Source organism: Malaya genurostris, chromosome 1 (genome assembly GCF_030247185.1).
Source record: "Malaya genurostris strain Urasoe2022 chromosome 1, Malgen_1.1, whole genome shotgun sequence".
NCBI lineage: Eukaryota > Metazoa > Arthropoda > Insecta > Diptera > Culicidae > Malaya > Malaya genurostris.
The window spans coordinates 26,210,760-26,235,498 of NC_080570.1; the positions used below are offsets into that span (position 1 = coordinate 26,210,760).

General features: G+C 37.4%; 1 protein-coding gene across 2 annotated transcripts in view; it reads right to left on the minus strand.

Moving 5' to 3' along the window:
• The window catches only part of LOC131435512 (pyrokinin-1 receptor-like), a 141,610-nt gene extending 117,231 nt beyond the window's left edge, over positions 1-24,379 (minus strand). For both annotated transcript variants that reach the window (XM_058603496.1, XM_058603505.1), the window contains exon 1: positions 23,627-24,379. The gene's annotated coding sequence lies outside the window, so the exon portion shown is untranslated. The remainder of the gene's footprint in view (positions 1-23,626) is intronic.
• Positions 24,380-24,739: the final 360 nt, after the last annotated feature.

Below are 24,739 nucleotides of genomic sequence, written 5' to 3' on the forward strand. Positions count from 1 at the left end.
ATTGGTGAAAAATTGATCAAAACTGATATTTCATCCGAAAAATCAGGCTTTCCCTTCTGCGGTTTTTTATGCGAAGTTTCAGAGTTATGCGGTTTTTTTTATGCGGTACGTAAACTCGCATAAAAAAAGACTTCAGTGTACATAGATCCAGGGATGTCAGATCAACGGAAATCTCCATACATCTACGGATTCGGAGAATTTCTACGGATGTTCGAATTCGTAGATAAAATCTACAGAAATCGGAATGTTTCTACGGATATCTACGGAAATTGGTATTTTCAAACGGTAAACTACGGCAACTGTTTGCCTGGCTACGAGAAAAAATATGTTTTCTTGCTTTGCCCAGCTGGAGTCTCCGAAGAAAATGTCAATCTATGTAAATGACCTACCATCGCTGCATAAATCTATGACAAGGCACAAATCTCCAAATAATAAGTGGTACGTGCCACTTAAGCCAATTAGTTCTGAACCGAACCAATCAGAGTGAATCCTTTAAATACCGAAACATACAAGCAGTGTTGGTAATTGCCGATAATTTGACAGAAGCTGCTCGATATTTATCTACTCGTGTCTCTCAATGCATGAACCGTGAGAGAATTTTTCTACATTTCTTCTCTTCACTTTATACTCTAACTACTACTTCCCGGTCCTTAAAAAATATTTACAGTCTGCGGTAATGAACGGTGCTGTGTTGAATTTACCAAGAGAGAATCGCAAGTTGACAATTATCGCAGAAAATCGAATCGATGATTTGACTTGATGATTCTCATACTAGGTTGCAATATTTCAAAACCCTTGTGTAGAGCATTCACATACATTTTCATAGGCACAACTTATACAAAGGTTATATGCACATCGTTAGAATAAGCGGCAATAGTAAAATGATTCTATCACAATTATCAATTGTCCGTATAGATACGGATAGTAAAACGAGAATGACCGACCGTTTTTCGCTTCAGAGAGGATCCCCACAGCAGCGTGCTAACCTTTGATTCTCAGACAGGTCATCGAGAGAAATTTGCTCTCGCACTGGTGCCTATTCTATGTTAAATGAACCAAGCCGGTTTTTTGTTGCTGCGATGATATCCGTCTCTCTTTGATGGCACTGATTGAATCAAGAATCAAAAAAGCGCAAAACGTCAACAATTGGGTGCGAGCTAGCTTAATTTGATTAAGGCCAACCTGTGAGAGTAACGAATTGTTTTTGTCTGACAGTAATCGTCCTCGAACGCGTTCCATGTGAGACTGAAGCATTAACGATAATTTCTTTTATATTCACAGATTCATAGTTTCACTTTTGCAATGGATGACCAAGCAGAGCAATGTTTACCAGCTGCTATGGGGTTAACTTCTCCAAAACCACCGCCTCTGTTAAGGAAAGCCAATGAGCCAAAATAGTGTCTCTGATTTTCGGCAGGCTCGCTATTATTTGAAATTTCAATCATATTTGATTGAAAATACATCGACGAAACGGAGAACTTCCAATCAGTTGGTGAAATAATATCACAAATCGATATTAAAATAACTGGGCAGTAAGTGTTCAAACACTGACAACTTTTTTTGATATAGGGTAAGTTCGTTTCAGCTCCTATTTTCATCTCATAACTTTGAATATGAGTCATATCTTTTAACGTTTAGTATTTTAATATTTGTCACACTTTCTCATTTGAAAAAAAAAATGGTTTAAAATCCTTCAGTGATCGTTGTTTTTTTTTATTTCAAACAATTATTACTTTTCAATTTAGGAAACATTTTCGTCTCAAGTTTTACAGTTCGTCATGTTGCTAAATATTTACTAATTGATTCGCCTCAAAACAGGATCACCATTTCACATAATTACATGACTTCACAATAATTAATGTTCGGATTCACTTGTTTAATAAATGATTGAAAAGTTCTAATTTACACTAAGCAATAAAAGTCTTTAAAAATACGAGATGAAAGTTTGCTCTTGATTAGCTTGATTGCGCGTTGTTTTCAACTCATGTTGGTTCGCAAGGTTGCCAAGTTTTCTCAAAATGCAATCAAGAAATTTGTTTTCATCTTTAAATTACTTTATTTTTGTTATTCGAAACATTAGTTTAATTATACTTTGGATGTTTATATTTCAATAGAACTGTTTCGGCTTCGAATACTACTAGAAAGTGCGTTTGAAAAACCATTATGGCAAATCTAGTAGCACAGGTTTCGTTCCGATATATGTCAGAATAACGCTGTTAAGTGTGTGTGAACCTGAAAACGTGTGCATAGTTCCGTTCCAATCGATGCAAGTCGATCGTGATTTTATCATCTTTTCTGTTGTTAAATTCTGGAAATTGGCTAGCAAATAATTATTTCACTTTATTATTTGAGTCACACGAAAAGTTGGCTTGCATCTACATTCATGAATTCACCTTTTTCATAGTGACTTTCGAGCAATCATGTTCCGGCATGGCAGACGAATCTCGCAAGGAATGAATTTTGATATCGTCGTCAGCTGCTGCAATAAGAGACAAGCACGTATCGAGTAAACGGCCTTTCCAACTTGCGGCGTATGAGTATTTGTGGTAATGCGACACTGTAGGAAATGCGCTTATGTTTTTCGGAAGCTCAGGACTTAAAAGAACTGTCAAACATAATCACATCGGAAGGAAACCGAAATTCATCTTTTCAGGCGCTAACCGTTAGTGCACGAGTCGTCAAAATCGAATTTCCCCGGCTGTATCATACGGCAAACGCATGAAAAACATTCATGAATCCTTATGTCTGAAAATCACAATTTTGTTATTATGATTTTCGTAGATCACAAATTTGCGTGACACCAAAAAGGAAAAGTAATTTTTCAAACAATAGAAACCAGCAGCCAAACGACAGTCTGAATATTTTTAGCATTTCATTATTGTATTACCAGCTGCTCGGTTACGAAGTTAACGCAAGCACCCAAATTCCAATGTATTCTAGCTTTCCTAACTAGAGTTGATTCGATGGTGGGAAGATAAATGAAACACGATAATGTGAGGCACGTTCCGAGCCGACTGGAGCGATGCAAAAGCTTGGAATAATATCCTATCCTCTCACGACAAGAGTGGGATCCTTCTGGATTTGACAGAAACCGTTTATAGTAATACGAACGGCTTGCGACACATGCACACGTGTTTGCTAGGGTAACATGATTACAATCTTACTTTCGCAATCCTCTGCAACCATATCTCGTAACTGAAAACAGTTGCCATCAGGAAATCAGAAATTCATTCATTCGAAAAGTTGATCTAATTAAATACAAGCCCGAGTGCTCACTTCATTACAAATTGTGCTTTTACTCTATTTTCCTAGTAAATGTTTGTTTTCTCGCGGAGCACTCGAAGGACGAGACGTTATAATTACAACAAACTTTCTTTTTCAGTCGTTCCAGCCTTACATCGAGGCCTTGCGGTAAAGAGAAAAAGTTGAAATTGAATTTGTTTATACAGGGTGATTTTTTAGGAGCTTGAGAACTTTTTTAAACAATAAAACGCATAAAATTTGCAAAATCTCATGGGTTCTTTATTTTAAACGTTAGATTGGTACATGACATTTACTTTTTGAAGATAATTTCATTTAAATGTTGACCGCGGCTGCGTCTTAGGTGGTCCATTCGGAAAATCCGCTTTTTTATCGACAAATTTTGTTCAGCGATGAGGCTCATTTCTGGTTGAATGGCTACGTAAATAAGCTAATTGCCGCATTTGGAGTGAAGAGCAACCAGAAGCCGTTCAAGAACTGCCCATGCATCCCGAAAAATGCACTGTTTGGTGTGGTTTGTACGCTGGTGGAATCATTGGACCGTATTTTTTCAAAGATGCTGTTGGACGCAACGTTACAGTGAATGGCGATCGCTATCGTTCGATGCTAACAAACTTTTTGTTGCCAAAAATGGAAGAACTGAACTTGGTTGACATGTGGTTTCAACAAGATGGCGCTACATGCCACACAGCTCGCGATTCTATGGCCATTTTGAGGGAAAACTTCGGAGAACAATTCATCTCAAGAAATGGACCGGTAAGTTGGCCACCAAGATCATGCGATTTGACGCCTTTAGACTATTTTTTGTGGGGCTACGTCAAGTCTAAAGTCTACAGAAATAAGCCAGTAACTATTCCAGCTTTGGAAGACAACATTTCCGAAGAAATTCGGGCTATTCCGGCCGAAATGCTCGAAAAAGTTGCCCAAAATTGGACTTTCCGAATGGACCACCTAAGACGCAGCCGCGGTCAACATTTAAATGAAATTATCTTCAAAAAGTAAATGTCATGTACCAATCTAACGTTTAAAATAAAGAACCGATGAGATTTTGCAAATTTTATGCGTTTTGTTGTTTAAAAAAGTTCTCAAGCTCTTAAAAAATCACCCTATAGTTTGATATGGCAGGAACTTGCTGCTTCAGATAAACGAGTCTGGCAACTGAAGTAGCACTCATTACTCTGCTTGACACTGCGAGTGGAAGGGGTTCCACTCTTATCACAGGATAATCGTTCAAAATAGGTTGACGGAATGCAAGAACACACGCAGAACGTAGTTTTCCCTGGGGTTTTCCACAGATGACAGATATATGTGAACGCTCGGAGGGGGTTTGGGAACATGTTTTTTAAAAGACAGAAAAATCGTGGTAGGGTAAGGACTCCCTATTTCATCTCATTTGTAAGGACGTCGCATTCAAACCCCGATTCAGCCACTAAAATCACTATAACTATTCCATATTACTGCTTCATTCGCCTTGCTCCACGTTGAGAATTGATTCACATTTCTTGAAAATTTAACTAATATTCATAAAACAGCTAAAACACTTATGATGTGTTCACTACTCTGCTCCTAATTCCATCTCAATGGATTTTTATCCATCCTATCGTTGATCCTTTATTCATCCTATAAATTAGCAATGGCGACAGCAATCAAAACAAAATATTCCACTATTACACTCTCAGGTTCAAAATGTCGAAATTCTTCTTAAAAACGGCCTAATGCAAACTATGCGACAACACACAATATTTTTAGAACCAGTTTGAAATCATTTCAATGTCTAAAAATTTTTCGGTCGTTTCCGTTACCTTTCGCTTTGAATTTAAAACTTTATTGTAAGGTTAATTTGGTAAACTTTAATTATAAACCAAAATGTAATTGTTACTATTTATTCATTCGCCCTTCCTGAAACAAAGTGTAGAGCCAGAGATGCCATTTATACAGATTTATTTGTATTGTATTGATTTTTGCGTTCGCATACTGATTTAAATCAAAGTGGAGATTTTATACAGATTTCCTAAATTTAATACACATTTGTACAGGTTCATAGAAAGTGAGAAGTAAAAAATTAGACTTTTCTCTCTGAGTATCTATTAGTATTTGATTGCAGTGATTCTTTAAAAGTTTATAAATCAACGGGCAAATCACATGTTAAAGTGGAATTCTTTTATGCAGATAATTGATTATGATTAACATCATTTTATTAGTGAAAACAGATAGAGCAGATATAAACTTTCTATGCAACGTAATACATATTTTCTATGAAAATATCTGGCATCACTGTGCACAGCCGATGAAACACACACGCACACTTCACAGCGTTATGTTGACGTATAGCGGAATGAAGCCAATGCTACTAGATTTGCCACAATGGTTATTTCATTAGTATTTAACACGCTCTTTCTGGTAATATTCGAAGCCAAAACAATTTTATTTAAATATTAATATCAATAATATGATTAAACTAATGTCACGGATACCAAAAACATACTTTTTGATAATAGTTTGAAGAAGAAAAACAATTTATTTTATGTAACAATATGAGATAATTGGCAACTTTGCGAAACCAAATGAGATGAAAACAAAGCGCAATCAAGTGAACTAAGTGAGAAACTTTCATCTCATATTTTTAAAGACTTTTATTGTTTGTCGGGGAGTTTTTTAAGTTTTAAATCGTTAATTAAACAAGCGGCAAGTGAACATTACTAATTATGAAGTCATCCAGCATTCAATGGTGATGTAATTGTGCGAAAAAGTGATCATGTTTTGAGACGAATCGATTAGTAGATAATCAGAAACATGACGAACTGTAAATCTTGAGACGAAAATGTGTCCTAAATTTAAAAGTGAGTTTATTTTAAATGAAAAAAAAAACGATAAACGAAGAACTAGCAAGTGCTTTTAAAAAAGGTGGTGTAATGTTTGTAATGGGAGCATAGCAAGTGTCGTTAACAAGGAAGGGTCATGAAAAAATTCATATAATTTGACGAAAATCGATATTTTTTGAAGATCTTAGAAACATTTCGCATACCGTAGATATGATTTGATGGGGGATGGATGTAGCAGGTGCCTTTGAAAAGGGGGATGTAATGTTTGTAACGGCATAATTCCGGAACTACTGAATGGATTGCTATCAAATTTGGCACAGATTTTCAGCAGGGAAAGTGTGTAGCAAATGTCCGTAACATGGGGGGAGGGATTCAATGACGAAATTTAATAATTTGAAAAGAATCGACATTTAGACTGAAAGGAGGGGTTTTCGAGAATAAATTTTTATCTCCCATTTTTTGTAAAACAAGAGAGTGGCAAGAATTTCAAGGTCACAGTAGATAGTATTGCTGTTGTTAATTTGAATGCAACGCAATCTTGTTTCAATAATTTTAAAAGTTCTGGTTCCATTTTGACGGGGAATTCAAATAACTAAGGAAAACTAATCTTTATCTGCTTATGAACGCGAGTGTATTCAACTCTCAGCATAACTACGAAACAACTAAACGAATCGCCACCAAGTTTGGCACTTGTACCAAAGAGGAGATCTGTAGTAAGTTCACTGACAAAAAGGAAGTTAAATCAAAATAGATTACACTGAAGTCTTTTTTATGCGAGTTTACGTACAGCATAAAAAACCGCATAACTTTGAATTCGCATAAAAAAACGCATAACTTTGAAACTTCGCATAAAAAAAACCGCAGAAAAGAAAACTGCATAACTCTGAAAATTCCCATAAAAAAGTCGCATAATATATGTATTTAAAAAAGGATGTAAGTTTGTATGTTTGCAACGCGATAACTTCGGAACTACTGAACGGATTGCCACCAAACTTGGCAAAGGTACTTCTTGTATTTCAGAGATGGTTTAGGGATTATATTTATATGGGAGGGAGCGTAGCAAGTATCATAAACAAGGGGGGGTCATGGAAAAATTCATATAACTTGACAAGAATCGATACGTTTTGAAGACCGTAGAACCATTTTGCATATCTTAGATATGACTATATGGGGGGTGGACTATTGCACGAATTGCTATAAAATTTGGTACAGTTATTTCTTGCTCTTCAGAAATAGTCGTAAAGGTATTTTTATAGGGAAGAAAGCGTAGCAAGTATCATTAACAGGAGAGGCAAGAAAAAAAAATCAAAAAATTTGACAAAAATCGATAATTTTTGAAGATTATGCAAACATTTTCCATACCTTAGATATGATAGATATGGGGAGTGAATGTAGCAAGTGCATTAAAAAAGGGGGATGTAACGGCATAGCTGCCGTTGGTATAGCTGCTTTTTGCTCTTCAGAGATAGTTGAGGGAGAGAGCGTAGCAACTATCCTTAACAGGGGTCATGAAAATTTTTATTTAATTTGACGAGAATCGATACTTTTTGAAGACCATAGATACTTTTTGCGCAACTTAGGGTATTCGTGTGGGGTGGATGTAGTACGTCCCTCTAAAAGGAGATATAATGTTTGTAACGGCGCAACTCCGGAACTACTGAACGGATTGCTATCAAATTTGGCACAAAGAAGCTCTTCAGAAATGATCATTAGGACATTTTCAGGGGAGAAGGTGTGTAGGAAGTGTCCTTAACATGGGGGGGGGGGGGTTGAGAGTCAATGACGAAATTTGAAGAGAATCGACATTTAGACTAGAAGGAGGGGTTTTTGAAAATAAATTTTAATCTCCCATTTTTTATAAAACAAGAGAGTGGCAAGAATTACAAGGTCGTCTTTTTCTTTAAATAGTTTCAAAAGATCTGGTTCCATTTTGCCGGGGAATTCAAAGAACTAATGGAAAATAATCTTTAAGTCTCAGCAGAACTACGGAACAGCTAAACGAATCGCCACCAAGTTTGGTACATGTATCAAAGGTGGGAATCAATATTTTTTTAAAAACACAGATACACTACACTACTCAGGGTAATCATGAAGGAGAACTGTAGTAAGTTCACTGACAAAAAGAAAGTTTAATCAAAATAAATTATAAGGTTATTTTGAAGGTGAGGGTGGAGTGGGGTAAGTGCCCCGAACATGGAAAGTGTAAGGGAAAATTGATCGGGTTTTACGAAATATTGGTATTTCTTTACGAGTACAGTATATTTCTAGGAACTAAGTGATGTTCACAAAAATATTCACAAGAGGGAGGGGGAATAAGTATTCTTAACATTGATCTGAATTGACGAAATCATACAATCAATGTGCATTTTATAATGTAAATTGAGAAAACTGTCAACTCAAGATGATTGAAATAAGATTACAACAACATTTGTATTAACTGAATCATTATTCAATAGGTTTTTCTCCCCGATGAACGGCCAGAATGGTTAAAGCCTTGGTAAAATAAATTATATACGAGGTCTGTTCAAGAAGTTCCCGGAATTTTTTAATTGCGCGCGTTGGTACATATGTCCCTAATGTATGGTGAAATTTTCAGCTGTTCATTGTTTACATTCTGTCTTGTTGCGGCTGGTGTAGACGTGTTTTTTTGAGCTCGGCGATTTTTGTTAGTTTAAACAATGGAAGAATTGAAGAATTTGTATTACCTTTTGCGTGAAAAATAAAATAAAGTGTAACCAAGTGTGCGAAATGTTACAGAGAGCCTACGGTGAGTCTGCTATGAAAAAAACAAGTGTTTACGAGTGGTATAAGCGTTTCCAAGATGGCTGCGAAGACGTTGAAGACGACGAACGCTCCGGTCGACCCAGCACGTCAATAATCGATGAAAATGTGGGAAAAGTGGAAAAAATGATTATGGATGATCGCCGAATCACTATTAGAGAAGTTTCTGAAGAAGTTGGCATATCAGTTGGCTCATGCCATCATATTTTTTCAAATGTTTTGGGCATGAAACGAGTGGCAGCAAAGTTCGTTCCAAAACCTGCTCATTCATCGTTGCTTATTCGTGATTTTTTGGCTAAAAACAAGACTTTAATCATGCCCCAACCTCCTTATTCACCAGATATCGCTCCGTGTGATTTTTTCCTGTTCCCAAAGTTGGAGAGACCCATGAAAGGACAGCGTTTTTCATCGATTGAAGAGATAAAGGCAGAATCGCTGAGAGTGCTACAGAGCATTACAAAAAGTGACTATCAGGGGTGTTTCTAAGACTGGAAAAAAACGCTGGCATAAGTGTATTATATCTAGGGGGGATTACTTTGAAGGGGACCATATAGATGTAGACGAATAAATAAATATTTTTTTAGAAAAATGAGAATTCCGGGTACTTTTTGAACAGACCTCGTAAAATGTTATTCTATAGTACGAATGTAGTTATGATGTTAAACAACTTTTCGTTAAAAAATAATCATTATCAGATGGAAATTTTTGAACAGTTCATGATGTCATAAAATTATTTTTAAAGAGGAGGGAGTAGCAAGTGATTATATCCATGGAAGCCAAAGGTATTGTAGATCGATTGTGACGAAAATTGTGATACAAATGAAACTCGGAGGTTACCAAGAAGGTATTTATAGAGAGAAATGTGTTTTAAATGTTTCTAACAAATGGGTTCAAATATGAAACTGACCCGGTTTGTCGAGAATACTGTGAAAATTATGATTATAGTGAGATCTGAGATGGGAAATTGATCATTCGCAATCTGAATATGAACGGAGTATTGGTCAATCGGGTTGTCGTCTAAGTTATGTTTCACTACAATCAGAGTATTTCACTAAGCAGGATAACTTCTAGATTTTTTTTTAGCCTTCACGAAACATTTCCGAGCAACGGCGGGTAATTCAGCTAGTATCGGTATAAATAATTGGTATACCTGGCAACGCTGGTTGATGCATTGCAGAGTCGTTTGGTAGTGGTAGTGAGTTAAACCGAGCATGGCTAGCTGTTGATCGTGTTCATGCCCACGGTGTGCGAAAATGTGCGTAAAAGCTGCGCAGGTACACGTGCTTTTGTGAAACGTTTAGTTTCTGGGGCAAGCAAGACGGGTGTTTTTTCGTTTGAACAGTGCTGCTCTAAGGTCGTTCGATGTTCTTACAACAACAACTAAATCGCATCAATTTCCAAGATGGCGACTTCCGGTTCATCGATATTCGTTACAAACCATCAGAATATGGGTATTTTCGGAACTGGTTTGATGAGTAGATGTAAGAAAAGGAAATGTTTAAGATCGTTCCGAAATCCAAAATGGCGGCTTCTGGTTAATTACTATTCCTTGAAAACCCTTACAGTTTGTGTCGATTTTACTCGAATTGCTTGAACACCGTCACAATATGCATATTTTTGGAACGGTTTTTATGAGTAGGCGTTTACATGTTTGAAAACGGTAGTATAATATCTGCGGCAGATCTAAATTTTAGTCGGATTTAACAGATAAAAAAAAACACTAAAAATACCAATCAGTTCCAGATTATCAAGACTGCTGAAGCTGATGAACAAGTGCTCTAAATAAAGCGAAATTCTAGATATATAACTGGAGCAAATGGCTATGCCATTTCGGAATTCAGAACTAACTCAAACACGTCGTTTTCCAACATCTACTCATCAAACCCGTTCCGAAAATGAGACTTGGTTCGTAAAAAAAAGATTACGTTGGTTCGTGAAAAAAGATTACGGCGTAAAAAGAGGTAACGTAAAAAAAGTATACGTAAACGGAGGTTTGGGTGTATTCGTTCGTCGAATTCATAAAATATATTATTTTGTCCAAACTCTACCTTATACACGAGGACAGGATTCATTTGTTACAAACAAAACCATTTACTACAAACCGGTGCAATACTGAGTATTTTGCTATTTTTTTAAAGTGGCCGAAATGTGGAAAAATGCATGACTAACTCAAACACAGATAAAGTTCAATTGGATAAAATGGAAGATCTTCTCTAGGATACAATTAATTCCATTAAATTCACATGCATCGATAGAAAGACTGAGTTTTAAATGAGACTCTTAGCTGTATTCTTCGTTCGTTTGCTGAATTAAACTCGAGATATGTTTTATCTGCGGATTTTTTTCTCTGCGCTAACTTTAACTGAATGAATAACATTTCATTCAAGATCCGTTCCGGATATCCATACTTGGACACAAAACAAAAATAATTTATGATGGGGTGCTTGTGTGAGATATTTCCGATTTGCATCAGCATAACGCCAAGATAGTGGAATTGTAACTCGACAAATTACACAAACTGTAATCATCATTAATCGCCGCTAGCTTCGGGGGATAGATGGAATCTACAATCTACATTTTTCTCTGTTCTGCCAGTACCGTTCCAAACGACGTATATCGATTATTAGGATTTTACCGTAACTTCTAAGCTTCTTTTTTCTTTTCGCGGCTTTAGTTTGTAATGTCGATACGCTGGTCACTTGCTTATATAAAATTTAAAATAATTAAGATATCAAATGAAATATCGATTAAATATCCTGGCATTGTTTTGGCTAATCACAATTTTTTATGGCAATTCTGCAATACTGCATTCATGCTCTTAGGTAGGGATGTCTGATTCTTAAATTTCTCTAATATTTGATAATCGATTAAATTTTAGTCGTTTATCAGAATTATTATCTTGATCATCCGACATCCCATCTGGTAATGTAACTTGTTTCATCATATGGCAAAGTCCATGGAGGCTCAAATGAACCATTGTTCGTTTGAGACGTCCTTATAAAAAAATATTTAATGGTTCGTTCGTTTAGGGAAGGCCGGGACGAAAGTGGCCAAATCAAGCCATGGGACCTTTATGGGCTTTAATGAAAGGTAGTACGCGGATTTTTAAGGCATTCTTCCTTGTACAGTTTCGAGTCTATCGTCTTATTCGTCACGAACACTTTGGTGTTTGCTTCGTGGCTGCACATCTCTTGTCAAATCATCAGTTTTTAGGCAAATTTGTCCATAAAAGCAAACTTAAACTTCACATGAACATCTCCTCCTATTGTCACTATGTAGAATTTTTGATCAGGAAGCTGTCCGAAATTCATTTTGAACTCACCCGGATTGTACACTCAAGCCACAGCATTTTCACATTTTTCACGTTTTTTTATTCATTTAAATTTCGATCTTTTTCTAGAAAACCATTGCTATTTATCCCACATGTTTTGCTCATCATTTTTCATACTTGTTTAACAAAATTAGTAATTTAGAATTTAAATAAAATTGTCAATGTTCGAAACAGTAGCCAGATTTAAATAACGTTAAAAAAATTCATTCTCACACAATATTTGGTCATGTCTGATTGTTTTCTGCGTCGAAATGTGACTGGCCATCTTTCCCCACCCAATTTGAGATGTTGTAATCTTTAAGTTCGGTTACACTGTAAGATACGTGCACAATTTGATTAAAACTTTATTAAAAAATAAAAGGAATATAAATGATATTCTGAATAAAATAAAAGAAAACATTATATAAATAATTATGTATTTGCATGATTTTGTACCTTCTTGTTTTATATCATTATCATAACTATTTATATTATTATTACTATTATTCAATACATTCATTCTCAACTTTTAATTGATTTATTTCAAGTTATTCATTAATTCATTATTTAATTTATTTATCCTACAATTCACAATTTTTTAATCGTCAATTCACCCAGGTAAAGTCGACCTGAGCAGATTAAGAAAAAAGTAAAAAGTGAAATTTAATCAAATCTAAATCCAATGAAAAACAAGATTGACGGCCTAGAAAACAGGTTACAATTTTCGAATTCTATGTTTCCGAAACAGATTCATTTTGTCATCAAAGGTTATACCTTTCAAAACAGTATATAACATTCCGAGTGAAAATATTTTTTTTGTTTTGCGCAATACCAAAACTGTCCATTCTCTCCCTGGTCTCCCCTACAGTCTCGAAGGAATTGGAATGCTTTCATCGCCATCACGCTGTGGCTACGTGCGGTCAAATTACGGTTACCTATTTCGAAGCGCGTGTTGCTTGACAAGAAAACAAAACAAAACAAAACAGACCAGGAATGCCATGACATCACGAGCTCGTGGAACACCGATGAAGTTACCGGTGCCTAATGGATAGCGTTAAGTGGTCAAACTGTGCGATCACGACTGTAACGGTTGATAAAAGAACAGTGGGAAACGAAATAACACGGAGTAAAATCAACTAGCTTTCAAGGAACACTGAAACGATTTGCTGTAAAGCGAATCTAAAAATAAAATATTTTCAATCAGGGTTAGATCTATCAGATGCAAATCATAATGCAAAAACATTGATAGAATCAAATCATACTTGTTTTTTATTTCCAATCGATTTTTTTTCATTTTCACATTTTCATTTTTTTCAGTGCTACCCGTTGAATGGTGTTAAATTCTTCCGAAGTACGTCCTTCATGCTCGTTTTACACTTATGCTGATTGCCAACATAATATAAACGATTGCCAGCAAGAAAAGTTTCTACATTCAGGATGACAAAGAAAAGAAATTTTTTTCTGGGATCTTTGTTTTTGCTCGCTAAACCAATGGCTGCTACGATTAGGGACGGCTTATCATATTTTACCCCAGACACAAATTTTGCTAGACACGCCATAGCTTAACAGAATTAGTGGTTGATGTTTAAATTCGAAACCGTTCGAAAGAAAACCTGTAAAATTGAATTGAATAAGCTCGGTGACAAAATGCATTCATCATATATAACAGAATTTGATGTTCAATTTCAAAATTATTCACCCTTAAATTCAATGGAATTTAAAAATATAACGAAAAATATACGCTGCCGATTGAGAATGGAACCGAGAAACATTCGATCATGACGAACGACCATTTATGGATTGAGCCATAGAAGCACATAACACATGGATCAATAAGTCCCGAGACTAACAATGGAAACAACATTTTTTTTGCAAAATTTTTTTTTATTCACCTTTTAGGGTGATACAATGGTTCCAACGTTTTTCCAGTTTTTCAGTACCATGTTTATAAAAAAAATTATCTTTCGCTTCAAAATAAGTTTCATTTTCAGCGACGACCTCCTCATTTGAGCCAAATCTTTTTCCCTGGAGCATTTTTTTAAGATCAGCAAAGAGCCAGTAGTCACTGGGGGCTAAATATGGCGAGTATGGGGTATGGGGAAGCAGATCAAAGCCCAATTCGTTCAATTTTGCCATTGTTTTCATCGACTTGTGACAGGGTGCATTGTCTTGATGAAAAGGGATTTTTTTCTCTGCATGTGCGGTCGTTTTTTAGCGATTTCCTCCTTCAAACGCACCAGTAAGTCAATATAATAATCACTGTTGATCGATTTACCTTTTTCGAAGTAGTCAATGAAAATCACGCCATGCGTATCCCAAAAAACTGACGCCATGACTTTGTCCAGCTGACTGCTGCGTTTTCGGACGCTTCGGACGGCTTTCGCCAGCTGTGCGCCACTCAGATGACTGCCGCTTCGACTCTGAAGTGTAGTGATGTATCCATGTTTCGTCCATGGTCACGTAACGACGCCAGGAATCTTTTTTGTTGCGAGTAAATAGCGATAAACTGCTTCCTGAATCATCGACTCGTTGCTGTTTTTGTTCCATCGAAAGCAATCGCGGCACCCACTTGGAAAAAACCTTTTTCATGCTCAATTTTTCATGAAGGATATACGGAAAGAAATCCGTTACTGCTGTCATGGTTAGAAAATCATGAAACCAATCATTTTAATTTATCATGAAACCATGAGCAATATCTCTTCTCCCATGGAAATCCATCATGGTTCGAAAATGCGTTACTTGAAGAATGCATTTCTTTCAAAGCTCGTAGCTTCAATTTTCTACCCGGATATCACTTTGAACCTTCTGCCTCAAGTGATGTGATAGATTGCTTAATAGATTAATGGTAAATTAAAAAGCAGACATTGAAAAGCAAGACCTACTGAAAATGTTTACTTGATGCTGAAGCATGTTCATTTAACAATCGTGTTGTTTTACCCATCGGCTGATAGAGAATTAAACATAACATAAAAATAAAGATAATGAACCGAAAATTGACATCATAAGAGACTAAGCACGGCTACGCTTTTCACTTGACAAATATCAATGTTACATTTTGTTTGAATGTATTCTTACATATTTGATGTGACCGTTGTTGCTAGAATAATATTCCGAGAGCTAGCGTAAACCTAAAAATAAATTCGATTGTGAATTTTTAGTACCATCTTACGAAAATCAGAAAAATATTTTGTTCAACCTCTTTGATTAATTTGTTACATAGATATAACAACACAAGCTGTATTGATTTACCTAAATATTATAAATAGGACGATTTTTTTTGCAAGAAGTCGACATAGAGTTTCTTTTTAAGAGGTTTGATTCACGCGTGTTCTTTCATGCAGTTCGTTTAAGTGTTTAAATTCAGGAACACAAAATCAAAACTGAATCAATGAATGCAAGTAAACACCTTATTTTAGGCGTCGTCGTTTTAATATTTTAAGTGTTAATGATTTTGATTAAAGTTCGTCGTACTTTTCACTGAATCAATGTTGCAAAAATTAACATCGTTGCAAAAATCACACAAAACGCCTGAATTTATGTCGCAAAAATTACCATCGTAGCAGAAACACGCCTGAAGTTATACCTCACAATGTCAAGTGCGATACGTTTAAATTTCAGCGAAATCAGTCCAAATAGATCATGATCCGAGAAATTTTAATCATCGTGTATTATCATAACATGAAAATATAATATTTTCCCCAAATCATGACTTTTTGCTCATTTCTAGAATCGGAATTTTGCCCGTGTAGTAAATACACTTCCATATGATATCTGTGTCATCTCAGCAATCTCACGGAGCTTCACTTTACGATCTTTCATTATAATTTTTGTCACTTCACCCGAGCGTTCCGCGTCATTTGTGTCGGTACGACCACGTTTAAACTCGGCGAACCACCGACAAATCGTTGCTTTTGATGGACAAGAGTCCGGATAACATTTTTCAATCTATTGTTTCGCTTGCACGGTGTTTCTACCCATTAAAAACAATGTTTTATCAAAACACGAAACTCAGTTTTTCCATTTTTTAAACAAACTACAAAACGACTTTACTCCAACCTCGATAACTCAGCTGTTTCTGGTCGGATCGACTTAAAATTTTGACCCGTTTCAAGCAAAGGTTAGTACTCTAGAAAGACGTGGTTACTGGTTTACTACGAGCACCATCTCTGCTTTAGTCTCGGGACTTATTGATCCATGTGTTAACTGCTTGTAAGAAAAATACATTGGATAGAAAATCAATCGATTTTTTTCTTCTATTTTTATCTTTCCAAACGCTTATCTCGAGACGTAGGGCTACTGCTGAATCTTCGGCTTAAGTGTTTTTCTCCATTACTCCAGTATTAAAGTAGTAGCTCCAGTAGCTGCAAGGCGTTCACCATTCTGTTCTGTTATTGAGTCGGAAATCCAGCTGATGGATCAATGCCTAGCAACCCATCTAAATTAATGATTACGAGTGGCCAACAGCCCTCGAAATGGGCAAGTACAGTTAATCCATGCTTCAAAAGTTTCCAATCTACGTTGGATCGGATAAGAACACATTGGTCCTCACCGGAAAATAAAAGACGGCTTCATCGGACAGCAGCCCAATGCGACGGGGAAGGAGTTTTCATTCATTCGAACCGGGTGCCTTTCTGTAAAGATGATTTTCCCGTGGGGAATATTTCCACACTAATCTGCCAAAATAGTTGGTACCGGTCTTCAATTTAAATCCACTTGAGCGCGGGATGGATGTCGATTCGGAGTATGGTTCTTCGCTCCGATGGGAGTAACACTATTCGGACAAACTGTCATGAACGTGGGAAGGTTTGGAGGTTATTAATTTAGAAATTTTCAATTTCATTACGCTTAAGGATTAAGGATTCCCTCGGCATCTTAGAGCCAAGGCTGTATTTCTTATTAAATATAAAGTGAAAAAAAGTTTTTTTGCATCGAACGTGATGAAACAGAAGATTAGCTAGGATACATTTAGGATAGAACGAACAAAATTGCACATTTCGATGCTGGCTGTGATCAGATCGCTTTCATGTTTGGTTCGCCACAGCCATAAGCCGCTTACGTTTGGGAAGGGGAAATTTAATCGAATAAAAAGTACCCCGACAATGTTGTTTCCGTTTTCAAGATCATGGATTATTATTCCAGATGCTGCCGTATTCGACCTTCGACCAATAGTTAGAGGTAACGAATTTCGCAGCCGAAAGCAATAATGTGTACTAAGGCTGTGAACAATTTCGCGATTAATTTTAGCTTTTAGTTTAAAGTTTAGCAAGTTTTCCTCTTCGATATTGCACTTTGGTGCGAAATAAGTGCGTTGCAAATAACAATGACTTGGCGTCTGCTTAGCGGGTTATGTTGCTCCACGAGATGGCATTATAGTTCAACGGAATCTGCTAACGCACTGATGAGCTGGATTCGAAACGTAAAATAATTAAAATCAGTCATGTGCACTCTAGCACAAACCTACACACTTAAAAAAACCCTGATATTTCACATCTTATTAGATGCACATAAATGGAGCGTCGCAGTTCAGGCAAATTTACATCGAAGAACATTTAATATTGTGTCTAAGACTTCATGACATGAAATTCATTGAAATAAAAAAAAAAAAAGAATACTGATAGCAACCGCCGCGACTTGAACCGAGAATCATTGGATCGCAAGTAACGTCTGTTAATCGACTGAGCCACAGAAGCATGCATCTGCTTGGCTGGTAAAAGGTGCATTTAAATCCATACAGTCGAACCTGCTAGCAGAACGCAAGTTACAGTCGAAACCAGGAAAATTCAAGCTCATCTAACATTAAGTCATTACTAATAAAATTTTCCGTCATTTGACAAATTAGGTCTTTATGAATTACATCGTATGAGGGATTAAGTCACCTGTAAAATTCAAATTTTTTTGGAGTGTATGAGCAATGGCGTACCGAGAAATTTGGCGCCGGGGGCAAAAAAAAATTTGCCGCCCCATCGTTGGTTTAGTGAACAAAAAAATGCTGAACTCCATCATTGGAAAGATGACTTGGACAAAAAATGACCCAAGGATTTGTTTGGGGCGAATGTCCCCTTCGACCGCAACCTCCACCCGCACCTCACCATGCGCCACTGCCTATGAGGTACCAAAGCCTGAATGACTACAAATTACAGGTGGTAACAAGCTTCAGGCTCCAGGTTTCAGGGCTCAGATTCCAGGTACCAGGTTTCAAATTACATGTTACTGATTTCATGTTCGAAGTATCAAAAATCAGATTATATGTGAAAGGTTTCAGGTTACAGGTCTCCGGTTTCCGATTTCACGTTTTAGGTTTGAGGAATCAAGATACCGATTTCAGATTATAAGTTATAAGTTTCAGATTTTAGGTTTCAGATTTCAAGTTTCAGGTTACATGTTTTAGGTTTCAAGTTTTAGGTTTCAGTTTTTAGGTTTCAGTTAGGGGAAACAGATTATAGGTTTCCGGTTTCAGGTTTCAGACTTCGGGTAGCATTTTTAAAATTTCAGGTTTTTACGTTCAAGGTTTCAGGATCCATGATTCAAGTTTTAGATTCCAGGTTGTAGGTTACAAGAATCAGGCTACTGATTACTGGTTATAGGTCATAAGTTTCAGGATTCAGATTGTAGGTTCCAGATTCCAGGTTTCAAGTTTTGTGTTCTAGTTTAGGGTAACAGATTACAGATTTCCGGTTTCAGGTTTCAGATTTCGGGTTGCAATTTTCAGATTTCAGAGTTTTAGGTTTCATATCTCAGGTCTCTGGTTTCAGGTTCCAAGCACCATTTTCCAGTTTAAAGATTTCAGGTTTCAGGAATCAAGTTCCAGGTTCCAAGTTCCAAGTTCCAAGTTTCAGATTCCAGATTCCAGGTTCCAGGTTTCAAGTTCCAGGTTCCAGGTTCCAGATTCCAGATTCCAGGTTTCAAGTTCAGGTTTCAGGTTTCAGGTTTCAGGTTCCAGGTTTCAGGTTCCAGGTTCCATTTTCCAGGTTCCAGGTTTCAAGTTCCAGGTGCCAGGTGCCAGTTTCCAGGTTCCAGGTTCCAGATTCCAGATTGCAGATTCCAGGTTTCAAGTTTTAAGTTCTAGTTTAGGGTAACAGATTACAGATTTCCGGTTTCAGGTTTCAGATTTCGGGTTGCAATTTTCAGATTTCAGAGTTTTAGGTTTCATATCTCAGGTCTCTGGTTTCAGGTTCCAAGAACCATTTTCCAGTTTAAAGAATTCAGGTTTCAGGAATCAAGTTCCAGTTTCCAGGTTCCAGGTTCCAAGTTCCAGGTTCCAGATTTCAGGTTCCAAGTTCCAGGTTCCAGGTTTCAGGTTTCAGGTTCCAAGCACCATTTTCCAGTTTAAAGATTTCAGGTTTCAGGAATCAAGTTCCAGGTTCCAGGTTCCAGGTTCCAGATTTCAGGTTCCAAGTTCCTGGTTCCAGGTTCCAAGTTCCAGGATCCAGGTTCCAGGTTCCAGATTCCAGATTCCAGGTTCCAGGTTCCTGGTTCCAGGTTTAAGGTTACAGATCACAGGTTTTAGGACTCAGGAATCAGGTTTTCGGGTAAGGAGTGTATCGAAAAGTAGTTAGCAACATTGATTATTGAATAAAAAAGCGGAAAAAAACATATTTTGTCATCTGTTTTCGATATATTGTAGAAAAATTACATTTTTATGCATTTCACTGATTATGTTGAAGAAAATCCTAGTTTCTGTGAAACGCTCGCACTTTGGACTTGACATTCTTCATTAAATTCTGCACAGTTACTTTTGTGACTTTCCTGGTGGCAGCTGTCCAGATTTTTGAACTCCTGCAAGTTTTGGGACACTGCACCTTCCTTCCGAAAGTGCCGCTTCACAATTGCCCAATACCTTTCAATTGGCCGAAGATCTGGGCAGTTCGGTTGGTTGATGTCCTTTTCCACGAATTGTACATTATTTTTTGACAACCACTGTAGAACGGAGTTGGCGTAGTGGGCTGAAGCCAAATCCCGCCAGAAGAGAGAAGGAGTCTTATGCTCTCTGTACAGTGGCAGCATTCTCTTTTTCAAACATTCTTCCTCGTACACCTTGGCGATAATTGTGCCCATCGTGAAGAAAATCGACGACCGCAAACCACAGGTACAAATTGCTTGCCAGACCAACACCTTCTGCCCAAACTTTTCCATCGCCACCGTGGTGTCAGCGTCGTCCAGGTCCTGGTACACCGATTTCGTATAATATTGCGGTCCGGGCAGCGCTCGAGAGTTTTTCTTGGCGTAGGTTTCGTCGTCGATCAGGATGCATCCGTCTTTATTCTGTAGAATCCGGTTATACAGTTTTCGCGCTCTTGTTTTGGCCTGAACTTGCTGTACCAGGGACTTTTTCGGCACCTTCTGTTTCTTGTACGTTTTCAGGGAGTTCCGAACTTTGATCCGTTGAATCATCCCGATGCTGGTGTTGAACTACTTGGCCGAATCCCGTGTCGATGCCGATGGGTTTTTCCTGGTGTACTCAACCACTTTTAAGTCCCGGCCGGGCTGGCTGGGACCCGTTTTCCTACCGGATCGGGGCAAATCCTTCATGGAAAGAGTCTTACCGAACTTCTCGATAATATTTTTGACACTGGTGTGGTGCACTTTCTCCCGTTTTGTAATTTCGTTGTACGTGACACCACTTTCTGAGCACCAAGTGTGCATAATTTTCTTTCGCGTTTCCGGATCTATTCGACTCATCATTGAAACGAAAAACCGTACCGAAACCAATCGATTGCGCAGCTGTTATTGACATGTAAACAAACATGTCACCGCGAAACACGCTGCAAAAAATTAAGCCATTTCAGAGTAATAACCATTTGAATGTTGCTAACTACTTATCGATACACTCCTTACTGATTTCAGGTTCCAGGTTCTTAGTTTTAGGTTTCAGGAATCAAGTTGCAGATTATAGGGTACGTGTAACAGGTTTCAGGTTCTAGGTTTCAGGTTTCAAGATTCAAATTACAGGTTCTAGGTTTCAGTAATCAAGTTACTGGTTAATGATTCGAGGTTTTACATTTCCGGTTCCAGGTTACATATATCAGGTTCCAGGTCTCAGATTTCAGGTTCCAGCTCATAGGTTTCAGGAATCGAGTATCTGGTTACTGATTTTAGGGTTCAGGTGTCAAGTGCTATGATTTGAGTTTAAGGAATGTAGTTACAGGTTACAGGTATCAGTTTCAGGTTTCAGACTTCGCACTAGAATTCTTATAGAAAAGTTTGGTTCATCTTTTGGTTGACTCTAGAAAATAAAATAAAACTCGAGGCGGGTAGCATGCAATGGATAATACCTTTGCGTTTCACATAGCTCGCCTAAGATCGATTTCCGACTTCACATACAGGATCACAGAGCGATGCAGACCCGAAATACTGATTTTATTGTAACATCTATACGAAAAAAATAGAACATATTCAAGCTCCATGTTCATCTTATCCTTAATATTTGTTAACTTCTAGAAGAAACCACAGTTATGCTAAATTGCGCCAAAAAAAAAAATAGTGTGAATTGTGGAGTGAAAAACTGCCGAAAGGTTCCAATCGTCATAAGGGATAATGTCATGGACGAGCGAGTCTTAGTCTCATGGTGGAGTTGCAACATACTTTATTGTTCTGAGTCTAAGTCCATTTTCTTACGGTAGATAAATGTAAAGCAGTTGTCTTGGGGAATCTGCTGAAAAAACGTCATTTGAAAACTTTTTTTTATTGGCCCTCCACGCTCACGCTCGGAGCCCCTGGTAAAACTTGCACAAGACTAATCACAAGATTCTGTTATTCAGCATAGAACACAGCAGAACTTCGAACCAAATCGCATAACAAAACCATAGTTTATTTTGAATCCGTAGATTCGGAGAGACGTATGTGATCTATATGTATTTGTTTGTGTGTTGCTTGATTCTTTATATGTTACCCTATCTAAAAATCCACATAAACCGTAAGTAACGTATGGAAATCAGCAGATTCACTATGTCTGCTAGCTTTCTTCTTAACCTCTTTAAATCTTTTTAAGCGAGAATATTCGAAGATTTCATATGAAAATGTAATTTTTTTTCAAAAAGAAGAACTGAATTGATGAGGCAGTGGTCATCAAACACATTGCTTCACCTTGAATTCCACCTACCTGAGTAACAAAAAGATCAAAGCTTCAAAAGTTTGCTAATGCGCGTCGTTAAGTTTATTTAGGGGAAAGTGTTATAAAGCGCCACTGCTGGCCAAAACGCCCCCTTCCTTTTTTAAGTATTCAAGACTTTTCTAAACAAAAGTTTTATCTCTAATGTTTTCTTTTCGTAAGATCTTTCTGGTATGCAAGTTTGGCAGTTGTGGTTTGCTGGAAAATATGAAAAAACTTAAAATATCATTAGATAGCTTTTCGATGTAAGGTTTTGCTTCGACTAAACAAGCATATTAATCGTGTAAAACGTCTAATGGTCGGTTGCAACTTAGTAATTAACTTTCAGCAGTGCTAATGTCTCTATATACAGTATAAATATCTGGAGAAACAAAGCCATTTCTTTGATATACGAATTTTCTCATAACAATCACTCTATGGACATTATGCCCCACCTTCGATTCAACAGTATGCTTTGATTTAAAATATTGTTTTAAAGATTTATAACGGTTAATGAAACAAAAAGTATCGTTGGGAGGATAAAAAATGTTGGTTTCCAATTGTAATTAATTGATTATGCAATTGATTTCTGATGCAAATAATATCTTTTTTATCTGTTTTTCTTCTATACCGACATTTCAAGGGGCATATTGCATTATTGTTGTGGGGCATACCACTGATTTGTTGTGAGGCATATTATACGGTTGCTGGGGCATTATGCCAACGGCAAGCGAAAAAACTGAGAATGTGGTCGTTTTGGAAAATGTTTTTATATCAATCAATTCTCATCACTTCTTCCGAAATCATTGAAAATTATGTTCCTCAGTCGTATTGCAAAGAAATAAATACATTCTCGAAGATAATATATCAGTACATTTAGAAATATCACAATGTTTTCTTAAGGGGGGCATATTATAACACTTTACCCTATGTTTAAACTTAATTCTTCCACAAGCAAACAAGTAAACAAGGCTTCCGGTTCTGAGTAGCTGCCTTGATTGATGGTAGAGAAGCATTTTCTTCGCAGCTGACTCAACTTGTAGTACGACATGATGAGACAACATTATCCTTCCCAAGCTCCGAGCAGTTTGATAAAAATGATGGAATAAAGGTCAGCAGTTATATTTGACCTTTCCCTGAATAGTCTCAGGTACGTGCTGGTTCCAGCTTTATGAATGTAATACTTTCTTGGAAAACTACAAGCACTAAACGTTTTCAAGTTAATTTGCCACAAGATGCAGTAAACGTTTTCTCGATTGCGAACCGTTTAGATGCACGACTAATTTACGAAATTGATTACAATCGGCAGCAAGAAAATCCTTTCTTAACTACCTTTTTGAGAAACTCTTATCTTGTTCTACTCACCTCATAATAAAACTGACAAAACCACCGTTCAGCAGCACTGAGGTCTTATCCACCGACTACAAACTTAAGCTTTAGATTGCCAATTGCTTCTTATCGACATTCTTCTTTTTCCGCACAAGTAATTACCTTCTTCTCAATGTTCACCATCAACAATCATTATCACCTGATCACTCCAAAACAGAAAATAAAAAACGCTACCACCGATCACTGGTTCAATTAGCACAGCAGCAATTTGGTCTCCTCACCCTCCTTCGGACGCACATTTTCGCAAAATATTTGACGGATCCAATCAGCGGGCGTTACACCCAATTCCTCAACTGAAAGCATTGCTTCTTGTGCACTAATTATCCTCGGTATGTTTGGTTGAACATAACTCACTTTATCGGTTGATCAGTTTTTTTTTCTCTTCACACTCCCACAGATGCTGAGATTTTTCGTAAAAACCAGATTTTCACATTCCAGGTGTTACGAATCGAAAGAAACACTTCCGTTTTCCTTCTCGATCACCTGCTAATGATACCCGGAAGTTAACAATATTTTAGCACAACACCACTGCGTTACTCGCTGACAATGGGAACGCGATTTGATATCTTGTTATATTTTTTTTATCACTGTCACTGGTTTCTCTAGCCGGTCGGGAGAGTACAGTAGCACACGAAAATTCCACAGCCGTCAGAACCGCCGGCACACCGCGCACTACCGGTGCAAACCGAAGCAACCACTTGCGATGCCAGTTCGAAGCGAACTGGATAAAAGTGCTCTTCAGAGATCACAGTAAACCGTTTCGATGCAGCATTGATTTTTGTTTTCGCACATCAACCCGCGCACCAGCCAACGAGCTGACAGCCGACCTTGCTCGCTTACTGGGCCGCGAAGATGTTGCACGACATTTGCCACAATTGTAGCACAGCTACGCTGGTGCCGGCAGTCGGGCACATGTACGCTTCCGTTAGAAGTTGGAGAAACACTCAATGCGTGTCCCGCGTGGTGACCATAACAGAGAGTGAGTGACTCGAAACTCATCGCGCTAGTTTTGGTCTCTCCAGAAAACAGTTCGTAGGAAATCAGCGATAATAGCGTTTTTCAGTATCAACACTAATGCTAAACAGTCAT